Raw genomic sequence first — 18,805 nt, 5'->3', positions numbered from 1 at the left:
TAAATGTGTCACGAAATATGTTTTTCGTTGCTTATTTATTTATTTCATTTTGTCCGTAACATTCCTGCAAACCGTCATGAAATACGACTTGAAATAAAACTGTCACTTTCACTCGTCAAAGTTGAGAGGGTGGGCTCTAACACGCCCTCTAGTTACTGATTGGTGAATCGATAGCACAAGAATTAATTAGAAAAATGCTTACTACTGCCGATAAAATGGATTCTGCCGAAGATATTATGTATTTCAGAGAGAGAGTTGAAGATTTATCGGAAAAATTACAATGTTGGCGGCCCTTTTAGACTCCGATATAGATGAAACTATTTTTGAAATTATCGAAGAACAGGTGGAACGGACTCTACTACACTCCAGTTCAGGTGACAAAGTTCCCTGCTCTGGACGTCCATCCTTTGACATTCCAGCTGAGTCAATAGAACACCGTCTGTTATGCGGTTTAAATGTAAGACCGATTACAGATCTATATTGTGTATCGGAGAAGACTATCACAAGGCGAATGAGTCAGTTTGATATACGGTATGCTGCAACGGCTGTATTAGTTTAGGTACTTTGACATGGAATGCCAAAAGCAGCTCCAGCTAATATTTTGAACTGAACAACTTTGCCACTGATCACAGATGTAGAGTTGTTTGAAAAAGTAGCTGCGAATATGCACCTGACTTTATACTCGTAAAACAAGGGTCAAATACTCAGTTCAAAATATTAGTTGGAGCTGCTTTGGGCATTCCATGTCAAAGTACCTAAACTAATACAGCCGTTGCAGCTTACCGTATATCAAACTGACTCATTCGCCTTGTGATAGTCTTCTCCGATACACAATATAGATCTGCAACCTGTCGTACTTTTAAACCGCATAACAGAAGGGGTTCTATTGACTCAGCTGGAACTGCATCACCTGAACTGGAGTGTAGTAGAGTCCGTTCCACCTGTTCGTCGATAATTTCAAAAAAAGTTTCATCTATATCGGAGTCTAAAAGGGCCGCCAATATTGTAATTTCTTCCGATAAATCTTCAATTCTCTCTCTGAAATACGTAATATCTTCAGCAGAATCCATTTCATCGGCAGTAGTAAGCATTTTTCTAATTCATTCTTGTGCTATCGATTCACCATTCAATAACTAGAGGGCGTGTTAGAGCCCACCCTCTCAACTTTGACGATTGAAAGTGACAGTTTTATTTCAAGTCGTATTTCATGACGGTTTGCAGGAATGTTACGGACAAAATGAAATAAATAAATAAGCAACGAAAAACATATTTCGTGACACATTTATTTATTTATGCTCTCATTTCATGACATATTTATTTATTTAGGCTCTCATTTCATGACACATTTATTTATTTATGCTCACATTTCACAGTACTTTTATTTATTTACGCATTTATTTATTTATTTATTTAATTTTGTCCGAAATATTCCACCATATTAAGCACTCATCAGTTCACCTCCAACTCTGACTTTGTTCCATATATAAATACTACAGACAATAATAAAAACAGCAGTTTTTTTTTTTTTTAACAATCTCTTTTGGTCATTTTTCAATGGTCATGTATCAGTTATTGTAAACTGCATTTCAATTTGTTTTGTTTAGCAAGTGAATTGAGCTTCCTAATTACAATAACAGTGGGTATTGTTTGAGCAAAATTATTAACAAGAGAATGGAATACCAACTAATTAAATAAACAATACTTAAAATACCAAATTTTGGGACTGATTACTTGTTATTTCACTGTTTTAAACTGAATGTAAAGTTCCACTTGAGCAGTTGCAATGGCTCTGTAAATATCAGAATTTCGGAATTGCCCCATCTACATTTTTCCCAGGTACTGGCCCTGGTTCGTATTACTGCCTTTTGCCCTACCCTTGCTAAATTGTGCACATTTTGACAACATTCAGCTCTGATATAACTTACATTAGATGCTTGTATAGCAAATATGAGATATATTAAGATGAAGCAGAGCATACTTATTTCGACAAAAAACCCTGATATGAAACAGAACATTATTACAATCTTCAAAATGATATGCAGTAAATAATTTGCTCCACCATTTCTAAACTCTTTTGGGGCTCCCTCCAATGGGACAGCATGCCGAAGAGTGTTCCAAAGTGCAATCACTGCGTCAATGGAAGATAGCCTTTTGATTGCCGGGGCAACAGCGGGCTCCCACTGCTGTGGCAGTTTGCCACGAAAACAAATCTGAAAAGATTGTGGTCACGCTATGCGCACCGGCCCTCAATGGGTGATACAAGGAACATTATAACTACAGGGAACAGTATTACTTGGCCATTAACCTGGTCACGATCCTGCCTGATTGTTGTGTCTGTGTATAGGAGAGTGGTAGATCCTGCTATAATAAATAACCATGCTGTTCCTATTTCAAGATGAAAAAAAGTTGGTTTTACTAAAGTACTGAGACTCAGCTTCATGCTTTGGGGTGCAAGACAGGGACTCACACATTACAACTTCATCTCACGGTTATTGTGCTGTGCCCTGGAGAAGTTTGCAGCAGAATCTGCATGACATTCCACAAAATTTCTGAAGTTTTCTGACCTTTACAGATTGTCAGCAATTTTATTGGAGAATACAAACTATCAATGGAGCTAAGTCTCAAGGTACAGTATCTTGTACTATTAATGGAAGCCATTTCCCCAATGTTTCGAAATCTAGTAAGAAAGCAGAAGCAGTTGCCATTAACTTTATTGTATTATTAAATGCACAACTCCATAACTACCACAACTCCATCAATATTAGCCACTCCAACCATAGCAACCATATCATCCAGTAGGATGCCTGGACCTTCCAGTACATGTGCCACATCATTACTTGATGCTGATGATTCCTCACTCTGGTGACAAATATGCTCAACAACACCAATGGTAAGCATTAAACTCTGTAATATTATCTATATATTTATTTTGATAAGAAAGGTGATGTGCAGCCAGCAAAAAAGAACAATGTAAATAAGTGAAAAAAGGCAAGTGAATTGCTATTGCATGCAGATGGGTACTGTGTCTATGGTCTTTTAATGTTTATAATGTTTTCTATAACTTTTTTTGATACTGTAGCGTGATGTTGCTTACAGTATATGCAATTCTTGAGCTTATTAGCATAGGTTTTGACTTCCCTCTATTGTAATTTAATTAGTAAAAGGAGTACTATAAATGTACATTTTGATTTATTAATTTACTTTTTTATTATATATACTTTACCTTGCCATAACACATTTTCTAATCCTTCATTTTGAAACTTTGTTTTAAATTAATGTTATTAATTTGAATGTTTATTTAAATGCCACCAGAATATCTTGCTATGATTTACTATTTGTGGCAAATAGATGCATATAGCATAAAGTAAATATAGTTGCATTTGTAATTGTTCTACATTATATATATATATATATATATAAAGAAAAAAATATATATATATATATATATATAATGAAGAAACTGTGCTTTTAGATATGAAGTGCATTCCAATCTACTGTGAATAATTGTCTTAAAAATGACACAATGTGCTTATGATTGTTAGATTGTTATAAAGTAAATATTGTAACAAAGCTAGTGGAATATTTCATTTCCCATTTTTGGGACAGGTTAGTGACATTCTCAACTCTGCTGTGTGCAGACCTTGAGACTTCATCCCCACAAGGATGTGAACAGGATGGAGAGAGATCAGAAAAGGGCAAAAAAGCTAAGTATACACTAAATCCATACACTCCTAAGGAAGAGGGGAACATGCCTTTAACAGCCCCAAGGGGAATCAACACAGTCTAAAAATGCAGCAGGAAATGTACGCAAACATAGGAGACATTGAAGAATGGAAGACTCAGGAGAATTTTTTTTCCACAGGGAAGTTGCCAGATGCCTGGGGTGATTCAAAAAGAGCAAGAGAATTAAAGATGACTAGGGAGAAATATACTGTACATTCAGGGAAGGTGGGTGTATTGTATGTATTGCCAAAGGAGAATTAGATTTACTATTCAGGACACACATGGGCAAGAAAACAAAATTATAAAAATTAAACTTAAATTATAAGAGAACAACTGTACAGAGATATACAGTAAGTGCAAAAAGCAAAATAATAATAAAATGAAAAAATACGCACCTATCCACCCCACAAAAACAAAAATAAAAAGAATAATGCACCTAATCATCCAATGTTACTAAGACTACAAGCATTTAAATCACCAGATCTAGACAACATTTGGAAAGCAAGATGCTACTGATATATACTGTATGTACATATATATATACACTAGCTGTATTACTCCCATGCTTCGTCCAGGAGATTACAGTGCCATCGGTTAATCAGGTATATCAGAGTTGATATGTAACTAGCTAAATGCTTTTCTGTGCACAATATTTGTATTATTAGATTTTAATATCATTATTGGTAGACATCATGGTGTAGTAGTTAAGGTGTTTGGTTCAAATTATGCTATGGACCTGAAAGTGTGTGACCATGAGCAAGTCCCTTCACTTGTCTGTGCTCCAATTGGAAAAACAAACATAATGTGACCTGTTGTATCACAAATGTTGTAAGTCACCTTGGATAAAGGTATCCATCAAATAACAAGTAATAATAAAAATATAATTTGGTCACTGTAGCTTGAACATGCTATACATACAGTATTTGTCCATCAGTAAAACATTTCTGTATTAGATTGATTCCTCTTTTTTTCTGCTTTTCATAGTGACTTGGCTTTTGTTGATGGTCAGTGAAAAATACAATTTTACAGGAAGTCTATTCTTTTCAATTGAAACAGGTAATCAGCTATGTTTTCCTTGAACTCCAAGTGTACACCTTTTTAATAGAAGCCTCGCTGCACTTTTGAACTGGCATGTAGCTATTATCATGCCTCTCAGTCCCTCTCCCATGCAGCAGTTATGAAGAGCTGTCCAGTTGTTATTACACCTTTCACCCTTTGGTAATACACCCACTACTCATGATACTCCACAGGGAAACTCCTTTCTCCGCTCTTCATTTATATGTTGGTGCCTCATGCTACTCAATACCCACTGCAAGCTCGTCACACATTTAAAGGGGATCCGCTCGCTTGTCATTCGTGTAAGAGTGCTTAGCGGTGCTCAATACTTAATGCCAGGAGTTTGACAGAGCAGAACAGATAAATAAGAAGAAAGCTGGTACACATTCAAGAGTGCTGGTAGTCAATAGTAAAAGAAACCTCCATGAAATTTCTCTTCATTTCACAACAACATGATCATGTCACTTTTTTCCTATACTGCACTGTCTTCAATGTCCTATCCACCCTATTTATGTGGCACGTCAATCACTTCTGCTGCATCCTTCATTTGCATCAGGCACACAGAGTATGTAAGTTAGCGCAATTATTAATAAATATTGACAAATAAAAAAACTTGCGACAAATAAAAAAAGTGTAGGCTGTTTTTTTTTCTATGACATACCAAATTTCAATCAAATCCATCAAGGCATTTTTGAGATTTTGGGATATTTAGTTTTTCTACTGGGACTGGCTTTAACCACTAAATATTGATATATATCAGAATGCCTTAGTGTATAGCTATTGCTCTAGATTTACCATCCTGCCATATTTCAGCTTTTTAACTAAACAGAAATAGTGTTTATGTTGATGAGTGAGTCAGTCAGTTTGCATATATATATACATATATATTAATAGCATCCATAGTCTGAGTCCCAAGGTAACCACCCATACAATGAGATCGGGACCCCGATCTCCAGGATGTCAAATAAATGAACCACACGCTTGTTGCGCAGTGTTAAGGGGCTTCGTCTCTGACGCTAATATCCGAGGTTCGAACCCCGCGAGGGGTGCAGTGGAGTGTGTATGCCTGATGTGCCCAAATAAGGGCAAAACACATGTCGCATACTCTTTGCATTATTTGACAGTAAACTATGTAACATATATATATATATATATACAGTATATGTGTGAATACTATATAAGTGAAAACTAGAAAATATGATCTTAGACCTTGAGGGTCAAATCCATTCCAAAAAGACCAAAATTACTTAACAGTCAATAAACAATACCTAAATAATTAGAGAATTACAATAGTAGGTAAGATTCATTCTACTTGTTACTTTAAAATAAAATCTTTAACAAGAACACCATGTTTTATTAAGGGCACATTTAGAACAAGTTATGTACTAAGTAATGAAGTTCAGAGTAATACCTTACAGACCATCAAAAGTTAAGTTGATCACTGAGCTTGTTAGGCAGTGGCATGACTTGGTTATGGCCAATTTTTATAGAGTTTTGGATGCTATTCTGAGTCACTTGTGGTGTTTTTGTGGTTTTTAATTTTTTGGTGTATTTCCCTTTTTATTTCCTGGTTGGGAAAGTTGTTACACTTACAATCCATTTATTTTCATGTGTGGCATACCTGTAGCTACTCTTGCCACTTGCAAAATAATAATAATGCAAGCCACATAAAATATTTATACGTTTTTTATTTAGTTTTGTTTACCCATCTGGCTCTTGTTATTGTATTGCCTCTTAGAGACTACAGCCCACATTAAACCACAGAACATAAAGTGACACTAAAACAAGTGCCAGATATATCAAAAGTCATAACTATTTCTGCCAGAACCTAATGCACATCGCTGCTACAACCCAGATAAAAAGACAAAAAGGTATAGCAACTGAACATTTGTAGGATGTACTGTAACTATTATTAAAATCATTTTTAATGACACTTATGTTATCTTTAGCCAGGGTAAGCCGAGCAGTGATCTTCTCTGTCATATGCTGTGCCAATTTCCCAATTCTTGCCTCTTTTCTCAAAGCAACTTTATTTTTTGAAGGAAAATAGCTTTCTGTAATTGAATAGACTACTTTTGATTTCTCAGAATACCTTCATTGGCTTTATTTTTGAGAGAAAATCTTCACTTAGATACAATCTATCTTATATAAATAAAATGTATTATTATTATTATTTATTATATGGCTAAAAATGCTTTTGACAATGTTTTACAAAACAGTGTGAAGGTGTAATAACTGAAGAGAGAAATATAATATTTCTGAAAAATTAATGAGGTTAATTCATACAGATCAATATTCATCTTCAAAAATGTATTCCATTAGGTCTGTGTGCATCATTGCTTATATCATAAAACTGTTATATCTACCATTGAGAGAAAGGTAAAACAGAAAAAAAACAAACAATTTGTTGAATGTGTGTTAAAATGCCACAGACTCACACTGAATCTGACAGGTTATACAGAATTCAGCACCCATGGTTTGTGTCATTTGTGTAAAATGAAAGCTTTTACACACTGTACTTTAAATTTGCTACCCAGTTAGTTGTGTCAGTTAAACCTTTCCTTTTTCAACAACAATTTAAACTGATTTTCTAGGACAACAATCAAATTTAGGCAACTGAACAGAAAACACAACAAATATTGCTACTAGACCTAACTTACATGTCATTTTGAACTTTTACCTACTCATAGGTACAGTATGCCAATTATTTATGTCATTCAAACCAGCTGATTAATGAGTTCTGTCTTTCTAATAACAACATCCTAATCATTGATTCACATCAACTGGTATCATCTGTTTCAACTAATAGATTTTTAGCTTATGTCTTAATATTTTTGCAACCTCTTACGCAGTACTCTTAGCCAACTTTAGAAAAAAAATACTTGTATAATACAACAAATGGATTTTACTGTATTAGTATAACATTTGAGAATCAGATAATTGCAGGGTTTTTAAGATACTTCTGATAGTTATTCAGAAAAAAAATTATCAATTCATTCCTTTATCATTCTTTTTAATGTGCAGCATGTATGCAGATCTCTGCCTAAAGGGCGCAGTGGAGAATGATCCTGTTCAGATTTTTTACTTTTTCTCTGATTTTTAATGTAAAATACATGCAAGTAGTAAAACCAATTCAAGCAGATGTAGAATGCCTTTGATAAATGTTTTTTTTAATCAATTATTTATGTTAAGATTTGGCCTTTTGAATTGAGGATATGCTGCTCTAATTGCAGACCTGTACTTCAGCTCGTCTGAACTGACTTTTAGATGAGCTGCAAATTTAAGCGAAGTCACAGGATGAGCACTGAGGGTGCAAAGGCTATCTTATGCTCACAACACCTCCCTTAACTTCTAATAACTTGATGGAACCCTTTCAGTCTGGTTTTAGGGCGCAGCACAGCTGTGAAACTGCTCTGCTACGGGTAACCAATGATTTTCTTATGGCAGCAGACTCTGGACAAACCAGCATATTAATTCTATTAGACCTCAGTGCAGCATTTGACACTGTCAGACATGACATTCTACTGTCCAGAATGGAGAACATGCTGGGTATCTCTGGCACTTCCCTCCAGTAGTTCAAGTCCTATCTGACTGATAGGCAAGTTTGTTAGTCTTGGCAACAGCAGATCTAGCTCAGCGCTAGTCACACAAGGAGTTCCTCAGGGCTCTGTCCTTGGCCCTCTTCTCTTCTGTATTTATATGCTTCCCCTTGGCCATATTATACGTAGCTTTGGAATGGGTTATCATTTTTATGCAGACGATACTCAACTCTATGTCAATGTTAAAAGTGGAACTTCATCAGATCTTTCTCAGCTCACAATCTGCTTCAGTGAAATTAATACCTGGATGAATCAGAACTCTTTAAAATTAAACTGCAACAAAACTGAACTCCTGCAAATTGGAACTAAAGTGCAACTTAATAAAATGAGCTCCTTCCCAGTCCATCTTGGCAGTAATCTCATCAGACCTGCCACCACTGCAAAGAATCTTGGTGTCATTTCTTATTCCTCCCTTTCTTATTCCGCTTGCATAAAACACATTAAGAAACTTTCCTACTTTCACCTCCGTAACATATCTTGTCCATGCTTTTATCACATCCCGCATCGATTATTGTAATTCTCTACTAGTAGGTGCCCCTTCTAATCTTATATCACAGCTCCAGCTTATTCAAAACTCGGCTGCAAGAGTCCTTACTTGAACCAGCAGCAGTGAGCACATAACACCCTTCCTGCTCCGCCTTCACTGGCTCCCCGTGTCTTATAGAATCGAACATAAAATTCTGCTAATAACCTACAAAGCCTTAAACGACCTTGCGCCAAACTATATCAGTGACCTTCTCCATCACTATGTGCCTGTCCGCCCACTAAGGTCCTCTGACTCTGGCAATCTTGTTGAGTCCCACACTAATCTACACTACATGGGTGACAGGGCCTTCAGCTGTATAGCACCCAGACTCTGGAATGACCTACCGAAATTAATCAGATCAGCTGAATCCATGAATTCTTTTAAAACACAACTCAAAACTCATCTGTTTAGGAAGGTTTTTAGTTCTGCCTGACTTTATTACCCTTCTCTCAGTTTACCTCTATGTCAAGATGCTCATGTAACATGTGTGTGTGTTCTATACCATCAATTATACTGTCTGTTAGGCTTTTCTCTGAATTTACTATCTTACTCTTCTTTATTTATTTATCTGGTTTAGTACAATGCAATATACTGTATACCCTGCCATTCTTTCTTAAACTCTGTCAAGCACCTTGAGCATGGGAAAGGCACTATATAAATAAAATATATTATTATTATTATTTACTGCTGGGTGTGTTACATCTCGTATGATCAGATGGAGTGGAAAAAGCAGTAGGGGTCTGGAGACTTAAGTGAATAAGATATACTAAAAAAAAGTGAGCTCATTACAATTAAAGCTTAAATATGTGATACAGACTTTGAAATGCAGTTTGAATTTGTCCAGGTGGTTGCATCACCCTATTGAACTTTTTTTTAACTCAACATCAGAAATGATTCACTCTGTTATAAACACTCTAGAGATGAATTATTCTGAATGCTGGAGTATTTAATCAGGCAACTTTGGACTGAACAGACTTCCAATGACATGTTCCTTTTGTGGATACAGCTAGTGTACAAAAAGTGCTGTATTGAAATGTTAATGTCTTTAAATGTAAACCTGTGGTACATCTGGATAGGTTTCACCATCTTACTGCCACAGAAGAACAGGGTGAGAGTAACAAAATGTTGAGCAAGAGTCCATCTACAATAGCTCTTCACAGCAAACTCAGATCCTGGTGGCCTACAGTGCCTGTAAGTTTTTATTCCAGCCACTTTCTTAATTAGTAACCAATTATTGCTCTTAATAGAACAAACTTTTTACTTAATTTTAATCAACTTGATTTTTAAGATTCATTACCCTAAATTGTTTCATTTTCCTTAACCAACATTTAAACAATAATGAAATGTAAAGCAGCCCAAGTGATCAGCTAACACAATTCAATTTGCACCTAATGTATTTGTCTATCATATAATATGTGTTTCTATAACATATTAGAAAAATATAAAGGGAATAATAATATTATAATATTGATATGATCTTGTACATGATATATTGGAATGGTGATCTCAGGATGAGAAAATGAACACTTTTGTAAATATCTGGTGTTGCAGAATGATAGCACTAACAAACCACAGAATTAAAGAAATTGTTTCATTAACAACAAGAACTGATTAAGAAACTGCTTTTGTCTGGGAACACTGAGTTTGAGACATATTAACTGGTTATATCGATTTACATTTCATTAATGTTTAGCTGCTTGTAAATGAAACAAAAGAAACAAAGGCTATAGATATTAAAAATCAAGTCAATCAAAATTAAAGGGCAAAAGATTATTTTCGATCAGCCACAGTAATTTCCTACTAATTAGTAAAGTGGCTGAACCGAAAACCTGTAGCCACAGCCGGCATCCAGGACTTGAGTTTGGCACCCTCACTTGTAAAGTCAGTAAAGTGATCACTGCCATGGAAACAATCTCGGCTACCATAACCTTGCACTCCTGATTCTGTCCACCTAGAAACTTAATATTAGGGTCCTAGGGCTGCATCAGGAGTGAACAGGAGGAGGAGTATAGGAACCTAATCAAGGACTTTGTTAAATGGTGCGACTCAAACCACATACAACTGAACACCAGCAAAACCAAAGAGCTGGTGGTGGATTTTCGGAGGCCCAGGCCCCTCCGTGATTATCAGAGGTGACTGTGTACAGAGAGTGCAGACCTATAAATACCTGGGAGTGCAGCTGGATGATAAATTGGACTGGACTGCCAATACTGATGCTTTGTGCAAAAGAGGACAGAGCCGACTATACTTCCTTAGAAGGCTGGCGTCCTTCAACATCTGCAATAAGATGCTGCAGATGTTCTATCAGACGGTTGTGGCGTGCTGGGGAGGCAGCATAAAGAAGAGGGACACCTCACGCCTTGACAAACTGGTGAGGAAGGCAGGCTCTACTGTAGGCACGGAGCTGGACAGTTTGACATCTGTGGCAGAGCGACGGGCACTGAGCAGGCTCCTGTCAATCATGGAGAATCCACTGCATCCACTGAACAGTATTGTCTCCAGACAGAGGAGCAGCTTCAGCGACAGACTGCTGTCACTGTCCTGCTCCACTGACAGACTGAAGTTCCTCCCCCACACTATGTGACTCTTTAATTCCACCTGGTGGGGAGGGGGGGTAAACATTAACATTATACAATGTTATTGTCTGTTATACCTGCCTTGCACTCTCCACCTTGCACTGCATTTTTATCACTCTTTAATTAATATTGTTCTTTATCAGTATGCTGCTGCTGGAGTATGTGAATTTCCCCTTGGAGATTAATAAAGTCTCTCTCCCTCTCTTTCATTATTAAATGGTGTGTCAGTTGCCATAGCCTTGCACTCCTAATTCTGTTCACCTGGAAAGTTAATATTAGGGTCCTAGTATTATTAAATGGTGCCAGTATCAGGGGCAAGTAAGACAACAACACTTTAAACCCCTCTTGACCTGTTTTTTTTTTTTTTTGGTGCTGAACTCTATCAGGAAAAATGGCTTATACACTTGCTTAACTACAATTACCAAAGGTGTTCTCAAAACTCACCTTCCATCTTCTTGTCTCTCTACATCCTTCTGCCTGTTACCCCCAATCCCATTTTAACTCCCAATTCTAGGTTAATATGTCTTTGGTTGAGAGGCAACATTGGGCACTCTCTTGAATAATTTCTGGTGTTAGGTGCAGCCCTACCTTTACTCCAGGGACATCAACTTAGGAATACCGGCAGCAGCCACTTGAGTGTCTTTATATGTGGAATTTGTGTTTTGATATTCTTATAATCAATTTGATTCATTCCTCAACTTATTAGACTCATTATTTATAATTTATGTATCACTCTAGCCATTTTTATTTTGTTTTTTTGGGGGGGTTTAGTGTGTTGCTGTCATTTTTTGCCTTTCCTAGCATAGCCACGGCCATACTGTAAAATATTGCTATGCTGGATGCCAATCACGTGACATGGAGGTCTGCATGCTGTGCCTATTTAGTAGGGATGCACGATAATATCGGATTTATATCTGTATCGGCAGATAATGGGTTAAAATAATTTTATTGGCATCGGACCGATAACTAAATTGGACCGATAATTCGAACCGATATTGATGACTCATTCACTATGTTCCGGATGTGCCAGACGTTTAAGCAACTCTGGGCTACTGTGCGAAAATGTCTGCAGTGTGGAAGTTTTTTAAAGTGAGTGAGAGCAACATAAAATATGCCATTTGCAACACTTGTTAAACTAATGTTTTGTGCAGAGGGACCAAAGTGCGAAATTTCAATACCACCAACTTAATTACACACTTGAAGACACGCCATCATGACAAATATCCAGAATTCCTCAGAGCAAAAGAGAAGAATCCTGCACCACTGCATACAAAATCAAAAACTACAGTTGCTCAACGCGTTGATCAGTTACTTGAGAAATCAAAGAAATTTGATAAAGATAACCCTAAAGCTCAAACAATTACTCCAAAGGTGATGGAATTTATTGTTCTGGACGATCGGCCATTTTTTGTTGTAGAAGATATTGGATTTCGAAGGCTGCTTGAGCATCTTGAGCCCCGTTACCAGATACCCAGTCGCCGTTATGTTTCTGACATAGCGTTTCCAGAGTTACAGTACATAAGATTGTGGAAAATCGTGTGCACAAACTCCTTGATAAAGATGTCACAGCCATAAGCTTTACCACTGATATATGGACATCTGATACGAGTGCTATTAATATGCTTAAATTGCAGAAAGCAATCTTGCACGCCCAAGAATGCTCTTGATCACACATGGGTGCTGCACTCTCTGTGGCGTTTAAAAGCATGTTTGAAACATGGAAAATACCCAAACAGGATGTTCATGTAGTATTACGAGACAATGCACGCAACGTTGCAAAGGCTATGGTTGAATGCGGGATACCAAGTTTGCCATGTATGGCTCATACTTTACAGCTTGCCGTGAACGACGGCGTACTATCCCAGCGCAGCGTCTTGGATACAACAGCGATCGGCAGAAAAATAGTCGGTCACTTTAAGCATTCACAATTAGCCAACTCGCGTCCCAAAACTATACAAACTGAACTTATATGTAGCCAAAAATACTTCAACAAGACGTTTCGACTAGATGGAACAGCACATTCTATATGCTGCAAACCTTGCTGGAGCAGAAAAGAGCCCTTGGGGCTTATGCCTCCGATTTTGAGTTACCTGCAATTCTAACGCCTAATCAGTGGGGTTTGATTGAGAACATAATCACACTCCTTGCTCCATTTGAACAACTGACAAAAGAAATTTGCCAGTCTGAAGCCTTGGCTTTTAACGCCATTCCTTCAGTTAATGCTTTAAAACGACTGTGATTAAAAGCGCTCGTTCTGACTTCGGAGTCAAAACCAGTAAAAGCGCTCTCTTGGATGCTGTAAACAATCGTTTCATTTATATTTACACAGAATCCATGTACTGTGTTGCCACTATTGTAGACCCGAGATACAAAGACCGCTATTTCGATGCAGATGTAAAATCATCCATCCATCAATTTAATCAGTGGCACTCAAAATGTTGCAACCTCAGATGGAACTTGCAGCGAACGAAATGCAAACGAGTGAATCACAGATAGATGGTCCACAACAGAAAATGGCCAAGATAAATGACGACGTGGCATGCACGCTCTTTGAAATTTTCTTGAAGAGATCACATTGATGCCTCGGGAAAACAGCCAGACGACACAGGTGAGTTAAAAAAAAAACCCCTGTGGAGCTCTTTACAACATTGTTTTAAGTAAATAACTAAGGCTATCGGATCGAATATCACTATTCTAACATAATTCGAATGTATAAAACGTCTTAGAAGGCAAGAAAGAAAAACGGCAATTGAATGTAAAAGAGCAGCACGTTGGTTTTACCTCGCACTAACTTTGGCTTCATGTTACTTAAGACGTGCTGGACACTACTGTGGGATTTTACAGATCTGTTTTTGCACGTAACTTTTTAGGATCAGCCTATACGTGTTTCTAAATTGTTAACCCATATTGTTATTAGTCATTAGTTAAACGGTCGGCATCTTCTGTGTTATACACACCCATTTAAAGATCGCTAGTTTTCATCAAGCAACTATAGCCTATGCTTCTTTGCTTCACATTTTTGTTCGGTGCGTGTTAACTAAATACGTTTCATAAATAAACGCAAACTCGTTTTACATTTTTTTGTTACTTTGAAAAATGCTGTCTTCTAATAATTGATTATAATACACAAAATACTTAAAAGACCTCAACAAAGTAACATTTAATACACTTGTTTAATTTGTAAAACACTTAAAGGGTCACAATGCTTCAGTTTATTTACTGTAAAAAAATAGACACAGGGATATAAGGTCCTCTGGCCTCTAGGAAAAAAAGAAAAAAAAAATGGCTGCATTTACTTTGTTTAAACAATCACTGACAATTTTGTTTTTTTTTCTTTTGAACATTGTCTTTAGAAAGTATCAGTGCGGTGTGTGTCTTATGTTGCTTTTTGTGCGAGAGCCAATCGCATTCATGGAAGCCACTGTTTTCACCTGAGTCTCTTAAGCAATAATGAGCAACTTGTAAGCAGATCATGATCTACAGTGAAAAGCAAAATATTCATAATAAAATATTTCAAAAAACAGAAAATACAATACAGACATGCATTCAATTCAAATGCCATATATTTATTTTTATTGTAAGGATTCTAATCTTAATGACAGCCCTGGTAAAAGCCAAAATGCAGATATATCTTTTAGATATGAAAGTTGATGCAGAATATAATACTGTATATGTATGCATGCTACTTAGCAGGTGCAGGGATTTCTTTCTGAAGCACCAATCCCGAGGAATGAAAATCCATTGAAATACTGGAACAACTGGAGTCGGTTTCCTACCATTACCAAAGTAGCATGGAAGTTCCTGTCAGCCCCATGTAGTAGCGTGGACAGCGAGAGATTATTCAGTTTGGCTTCTAATGTGATCAATGAAAAGAGAAACAGAATTTCCTGCAACAAGGCAGAGATGCTCTTGTTCGTTAAGAAAAGCCTCCCTATCATGCTTAAAAAACAGAAAAGAATGATAAGCCTCCAGAAAAAAAGTTATTTATTTCTTTACTGTTGTATGCTTTTCTGTTTTTTAAAATTATAGATTGGTTAGACTTATTCCATCAAAAAGAAAGAAAAAAAGTTATGTGATGTTTAAAACTGCAGACTGTAAAACAAAGGATCACATAGCCAGCCAAATGTGCTCGAGCAGAAGCCATTTTAATGATTGTAAATAATCTACAAAAGATGTTATTCTTAAGTGGTATTGCTTATTTCATTGTCATTATACATTTTACCATTTTTTTCAGTTTTCATTTTTTCGATTATTGTTGAATTTGTTGTATTTGTTCCATCAAAAAGAAAGAGAAAAGTGTTATTTAAAGCAACAGCCTGTAAAACTGTTTCCCATATAACCAACAGGTAGCAAGCCAAATGCGACATATCATTTGTTTTTAATGATTGAACAGGGTGTGCAAAACTGTTATACAAATAAATGTTTATTTTGTCTGTAATTCTTGTCCAGACAGATCAAGTCTCATTTTTCTCTGTATCTTATAAATATGTATATCGGCATCGGTAGATAAGTACATAGACATTATCGGATATCGGCATCGGCCCAAAATTCCCATATTGGTGAATCTCTATTATTTAGGATGGTTATGTGCAGCTTAATTTTGAATTTCAGTTAGGAGTTTTTGTACTATATATTTTTCAAGATTTTGGCTTAGAATTTTGCTTTTGTCTCTTTTGTCATTCTAAACTCAACCTGTTCAAAGTCTACAATATGTGCATGTCTTCTTTTGTTCTTTTTATCTTCTGGCCATTTTTTTTTGTTCAACTGAAAATTCCTTCAGGGTAGCTCCACCACACAAGGTATTCATAGCACTGCTCCCCGCGAGTCTTCTAAAGGGCTATGCATATCAGGTAGTAACGTGATGTATGGTGTTATGTAGTAGTTTAATATTAAGAGAACACTTAAATCACAAGAAATTAGAATTGTCTCTTGAACTTGCCCTGAATGCATATGATGGAATTACAATCATTTGATGTTCTCGTTCTCCTTTGATTGTACCCCTGTGACCTGGGGTTAGAATGAGGTCACTCTTCCTCCTCCATGTAATAAAAGGAAACTAAAGGAGGTTGGCATCAAGAAAGGGATCCAATTGTAAAAACTTGTGCAAAAATACCCATCAAATGTTTGGGGGCAAGTGACCAAATTGGATAAACAAAGAAAATTGCCATTAAAGATCAGTTCATATTGATACAGATTTTTGTAGCTTCTAATGAAATTCAGGGATGTTGAACTTGAGATACCTAGCTCAATCATGAACATATAAAACATGTTACATGACTTAAACATACAATCTTTATTTAAAATTGCACTTTGTTTTCTGGACATACACAACCGGACAAAAGTTTTAGAACAGTGTTTGCCAACTCCGAGGACCACCGTGGCTGCAAGTTTTCATTCTAAACCTTTTCTTAATTAGTGACCTGTTTTTGCTGGTAATTAACTTCTTCTGAATTAGTTTCAATTGACTTTCTCTTGAAGACTCAGACCCCTTAATTGTTTCTTTTTTAGCAGCCAAACAATAATGAGATACAAAATGACCCAAAACAACTGGGGCCTCATGTATAAACGGTGCGTACACACAGAAATGTTGCATAAGAACTTTTCCACGTTCAAATCGCGATGTATAAAACCTACACTTGACGTAAAGCCACGCACTTTTCCACGGTACCTCATACCTTTTCGTACGCAAGTTCTCCGCTCGGTTTTGCAGACTGGCGGCACCCAGCGTCAAAGCAGTGCTACTGTTCCTGTGTGGTTACACCTTATTTTCCTGACGCGGCTTTATAAATACACCGAAACTAACTGCATATTGTTTATTAGTGTAATGCATCTGATTGTAATTAACTTGTAACAATATAATGGACCAGGGAACAGCCATAGTATTCCAAATACCATAACTGTTTTAGCGTTGTTACTCTCACTTCTTCTTCTTCTTTCAGCTCCTCCCGTTAGGAGTTGCCACAGCGGATCATCTTTTTCCATATTTCTCTCACTGCACCACTCGGAGTATTTTTATCACTTTATATCACTGTATCTGAGTGTGTCACAGCAGCAGCTGATCGGAAAGAGAATTATCGATATACAGCTTCAAGGACACGCTGTCTCAGCCACTGCAAAACGTTTTAAAGTCTTTCCTGTACGGACCTCACGGTTCAGAAACAGTTTCATCCCAAGAACTTTAAATGCACTCAATCAATTGCTCCTTGTAGAACTGTTTGTACTTATAAGTACAATCACCCCACTGTAAACTTGCACAACAGTTATAATATCGCACAGCCTGAGCCACTTTATAAAGCGCATATTTACATATGATGACGATATCATTTTTAAGGTGAAATGCAGCAAAATATGTTTATTAAATTATACAGATAAAACTTTAACTTTATTTAAATAATCTATATTCTTCACTGGGAGTGAAGAACTGTAGTAGTGGGAACTGTAAACGAACTTAAAACTTTAAGATAAATAGGCTTATAGGATCATCATTGCCATGTGCTCGAAGTATAGTGAAATTCTTACTGTTCAACAACATGACTAATAAGTATAACTACATACCTTGAAACTTCTGTCTTCTTTACCTGACAAGTCACAGAGAATTAAAATTACATGTTTTTGATATTGTTAATATTTAATAAAAAACTCTTGCTCTGTGGGTGTTTTATTATGCACCAATACAATGTAATGAAATAGATAAAATGCAAATGTGTAAGTTAAATGAGTGCATTAGGATGAAGCTGTGTCATTCCCATGAAGGTGAGAAGGTTGATGTTAGGATGCCAATGTAAACAACATAGCTACACAAAGGAGATTCAAGTAGCTAATAGGCTTACTGTATACTGCAATTATAATGTGCATTTGTGTGAATAAACCTTTACATTACTGTGGATGAGTATATAGGTGCCAGTTTCAATGTATTACTAGTTTTTCTTTTTATTCTGACTATCAGTGGAGAATAAAAGCATTTTCATATTTTTAATGTTCAGTTTTGCCAAGCTAAATAAAATACTCCCTCTTGATGCTGGACAAACACTTCTAGCTGTCTTTACTCCATTGCCAATTACGTCTTTACAAACAGAACTGCTGCAATGCATACCATTTAGAAAACTCTTTAAATATCAAATTCATACACTGATCTAAAATTAAGTTTTTAGAAACTTTTTTAACCTTGTTTTAAGGTAATGCAGCTAAGGATTTTATTCAAATGTCTACCCATTCATCCTTCTATTTAAACAACTTAGTCAGATTTCAGTGTCATAGGGACTCACTAGTCTCAACAACACTGAGCACAAGGCAAGTACCAATCCTGGACAAAGTACCAGTCCATA

General features: G+C 36.4%; 1 protein-coding gene across 2 annotated transcripts in view; it reads right to left on the bottom strand.

Moving 5' to 3' along the window:
* Nucleotides 1–18,805, bottom strand: part of agmo (alkylglycerol monooxygenase) — a 286,102-nt gene that overhangs the window by 175,482 nt on the left and 91,815 nt on the right. The window lies entirely within an intron of this gene.

This window comes from Polypterus senegalus, chromosome 15 (genome assembly GCF_016835505.1).
Source record: "Polypterus senegalus isolate Bchr_013 chromosome 15, ASM1683550v1, whole genome shotgun sequence".
Taxonomy (NCBI): Eukaryota; Metazoa; Chordata; class Cladistia; order Polypteriformes; family Polypteridae; genus Polypterus; species Polypterus senegalus.
This window is presented reverse-complemented; position numbering and strand designations above follow the sequence as displayed.